This window comes from Dipteris shenzhenensis, chromosome 20, assembly GCF_047967505.1.
Source record: "Dipteris shenzhenensis isolate YYH24624 ecotype China chromosome 20, Dip_SZ_1.0, whole genome shotgun sequence".
NCBI lineage: Eukaryota > Viridiplantae > Streptophyta > Polypodiopsida > Gleicheniales > Dipteridaceae > Dipteris > Dipteris shenzhenensis.
In genome coordinates this window covers 43168710-43172958 of record NC_141615.1, presented here as the reverse complement: position 1 = coordinate 43172958, position 4249 = coordinate 43168710, and the positions used below count along the sequence as shown (strand labels likewise).

Below are 4249 nucleotides of genomic sequence, written 5' to 3'. Positions count from 1 at the left end.
ACTATAACAGGACCGGCAAACAAGCAAGGAGCATTTGTTGCAGGCAACGAAAAGTTTAGCATGCAATGTGAGCCAGACATCGTTACCACAAATTTCATAGACCTTGATGAATGTAAAAGTCATCATAAGAGAGAGAGCTCGAGAAAGAAGGGGTATACGGAGAACATACCTCTCTCCAATCCTTGTCTCCCAGAGTGCTAATGTGTGAAAAGGATGAAGAATAGCAAGCAATGGTTCAGTCTGAGTCAAGGGTCTTTTCCTGTGATGTCTTCACCAATGATTGATGCTGCACTTCAGAACTTTGTCAGTAGAATTCCTGCACAAAAAAAGGAGCGAAGAGCTACTTACTTCCAAGCCGAACGTCCTACCAGGAGCTCTTTCTGCTTGGTGAAACCAATTCCTCTATAGGTTCCAAAGATTCTACCTTCATCTTTCCCCTTTCATCACAAGCTCCCCAAGTTCTAGTAATCACATACGGAACGCAACCGGAATTGCAATTTGCAAGTGTTCTTGCAACGACTTGTGCTTGTTGGATAAAACTTCCAATAGTGTACACATACAAATTATGAGCTTGAAAACTGCGTGCATATCAACACAATGTCATACAATATGCGTTCCGTTACAATTCCACCTTCCGTCATGATCGAGAGCAATCCTAAGATTTTGAATAGGAAAAAGAACAGAGCTTCATGTGTATCTGCATTTGCATTGCCTATCTAATCGTATAGGTACATAATGAAACAGATTTATCAACATTTACATTTCCTATGGACGATCATCAAGCGTAGGATGAACGGCGTAATCATCACTCAAAGAACAGAACCACACAACCCACAGCATTTAATTATCAAACATGTCCTCAGCAAAAACTCCACTTTGCAATGCAAACACACCTTAAGAAAGATGTTGATTGCTCTGTACAATCCATCGTCCAGCACCCACGCATAGTCCATCAGCTAGTGTCATGAACTCAGAGACCTTACCAAGTCATCGGATTCACATAACGTGCTACTGCTGCTGACATGGTCCTCGTTCTCCTTCTGTTGCAAGTGGGTCACTAGGACCCGCTACATGATATCGATGTCGAAGAGGGGATCTCTTGCATGTGAGAGAGCTGGGATGAGGAGGTCATCGACGGTTTCTTGTTCGAGCTGAGGCCCGAGTCTACAAGCAACCGCAATGGTGGTGTCGAGGACGATGGAGGTGCCAAGGAGAATGAACAAGAAGTTCATGGGGAAGATGTTCTTGCCAGAGGGCAACAAGCTCATGATGGTTCCAAGCAAGGTGCACTGTGCATGCTCAGTAGCTGTCGAGGACAAGATTCAGATCTTGGTGGTGCTACTGGTGATTCTTGGAGGTGAAACTTTGCATACTCGTAGAGCATAGTGCATCAGAGAACCTCCCAAGTTTTCGTTTCACAGACCTTGAGATTTCATGGCTGCAAGAGTTCCCTGACCTGCACTGACATGCATAGACTAGAGATAACCACACTGATTTCAACCATTGAAATTTTATACCCACACTGACATGCACAGATGAAAGATTTTAACCATTGATACCCTTTTTTTTGGGTGAAAATCAACCGTTGATACCACACTCACATGCATAGATGAGAGAGAGATATTTCATGCGAAATGAATTCTAGGACTAATATTGAATCTTGCATATGAAAGGCGACGTGTTGACTGGCCAACCAATGCAAAAAATGAAATTTTCAATTTTGAAAATTCAGCAATTTTACCTTTGTAAGCCCGTGCCTTTGCTATAGCTACCCATCATAGGGCAGGCCAAAAAATTTTGCTTGCAACAAATAAACAATAATAGAAACTAAGCTTATGGCTTAAAGCAACAATAGCAACCTCTCCCTCACATTAACTTCACAGTTACTACCACTAATTATGAAGCTTTTTGTTATAGAAGTGAAAGATATTACATGCCATACCAATATTAGTAGCCATCTAGTTACACCCACACTTGCAATGACAAATATACGCACAAAAGCAAGTGTTGCCACCATGAGTAATTGATGAGGTTTAGATGTGTGTGAAATATTTCCACACTTTGATAATGAGTATGTACCTATTGAAATTCAAGGATTTGCCAATTGCAATGAAGGCTTTCTAGAAATACAAGAGAATATACAATTTTGATCTTCACTTTTGCCCCAAAGGATGTGGGATGGGATAAGGTGGGTGCATGTGCATGAATTTATGCCTTGTCCCTTCTCTCTCATTTACAATTTAAATATGCTAAAAGCTCCATTCTTAGGTAGAAGCCCACTTGAGCTCTTTGTGTGTGAAGAGAGAGAGAGAGAGAGAGAGAGAGAGAGAGAGAGAGATTCACCACACAAGATCTCGAGCTTTTATATCCTACCCCATAAAAAATCAAAGCTATCCTCCAAAAAATTGAGATATCCAAAGACCAAAGAGAGACTAGAGGGAGTGATCATAGCACATTTGAAATTTTGAGCTACCTATGAGAAAATCGTTAGTGGTATTACGCCTCATCCTAAGCGAGACACTATTAAAAAAATAGCTTATGGAATTTTGGGAATAAACGCACCCTACCTGTTAAAAACAATGCATAAAATTGCCCCTGCTATAAATACATTTCTGTAAGTTTGAAGAATAAAAATACCTATCATTTTAAACTCTCATGGTATACTTACAACTCCAAGGTGCCCCCCCCAAGCATGATGTAGGATCTAAGCACAATCAGGGGTCCTCTTAGTCCTTCCACAACTAACCATGGAAGTAGAGAGGTCTCCCAAGAGGGACAAAATAGTCCAATCAATCGTGATCAACTACCCCTCCCTCCTCCATGGGATCCTGGCATGGAGCATCTAGACTAAAAAGGGGAGCAAGAAAGGCAAAGCATGGAGATGCAAAGATTAAAGGGGCCACAACAAGAGGAAGTATTTGGCAAGCTCGGAGATATAATAAACCTTGGCCCTAATCCTCCAACCAAGTAGACCGCACGGAAGAGCACCATCAACCCTTTGTGCCTCGATATTGTCACGTATGAGGAGCCTCTACTACAAGCTGAGCAAGAGTGGGTTTTAACATTTCTGAGCTCCCCGCATGATGCCGAACACTTTTCTCTTCTACGCCACGATGAGATTCTTATTGGATTGCTCAGAAATGGCCATTATAGCGCAAAAATTTATCTCTGATAGCATGCTTTTGAACAAAATAGTGAATGAAAATATTAATGCCAACAACAATTAAATTTACAAAATGCAATGACTATATAAAATAAATTTTGTAAGAGAACACAAAATGGGACACTGTATAAAAAGTATATCTGTATTCATATAAAATAAAAGTTCTATACAATAAGGCTTCACAACATTTCTCTCTTCTCTAAAACATTGAGAACATTGAGCTTTGAATCCTTAAATACACTCCTAGCTCTAAACCTACTTGATAGAGAGTCAATGCTATTGTTGTTTGCTAGCCAAGGACATGGCTGCTGTTGTCAATGCCATACCTTGAAAATTGGTTCCAAAAGCATTAATGTCAGCCATGCGATTCACCAAAATGGCCTTGTCAGCATTGCAATCGATGTTAGCATGACCAATCACTCATGACAAGGCCTTGCACTTCAGGAGGTCATCAGTGCCATGTGGAGAAAACTTTTTGTGGATAACCACAAAGCACCCTTTTGCTTGGCCAAGGTAATGTGCCAGTGAGTGATCTCGGCTAAAGCTACTACGAACAAGGTCTTGTCGAGATGGGAATAGGCTGACCTCAAATGCCTTTTGCAACAGTCCAACATTACATTAGAATAATTCCGTTAAAGGAAAATCATACCAAGAGAGAAGAAATTCAAAGCTCATAGTTTCTTACCAATGAGGATGGATCCAGAGGCCTCCTGATGTGGAGGCTTCTTTTGGAACATCAGGTAGGTCGGAGTAAATTGATGTCTCTGCATCTTTAATTTTGGCCAGTGTTAAAGCAAGAACCTCTTTGATTGAATCATCTGCTTTCAAAAACCCAAGTTCTTGCATAGTCGTGTCCACCTCGTATCCACATTGGCACTAAGAGCTTCATCCTCCCGGAGACCAAACATAACCTCGATGTCAAGGAGAAAGAGGTATTGTTCTCCATCGACAAGAAGGGGAGCAAGAAACCATATCACTATTGCAGGGTCAATAGAGGTGGTTCTCAAGGTGGATGGAATTTGAGAAGTAGAATGGTGTTCAAGAGGTCGCTAGAATACTTCCAAGGCCAATGTAGCTTCCTGCTCC

The 4249-nt window shown here is 41.2% G+C and overlaps 1 long non-coding RNA gene across 1 annotated transcript; it reads right to left on the bottom strand.

Annotated features, from left to right (window-relative positions):
* Nucleotides 1-240: 240 nt before the first annotated feature.
* On the bottom strand, nucleotides 241-981 carry LOC147889695 (uncharacterized). Its single transcript, XR_015542851.1, has 3 exons — nucleotides 894-981; nucleotides 425-578; nucleotides 241-316 (listed from the first exon to the last, which is right to left on the bottom strand). It is a non-coding gene; the product is annotated as an uncharacterized LOC147889695 (long non-coding RNA).
* Nucleotides 982-4249: the final 3268 nt, after the last annotated feature.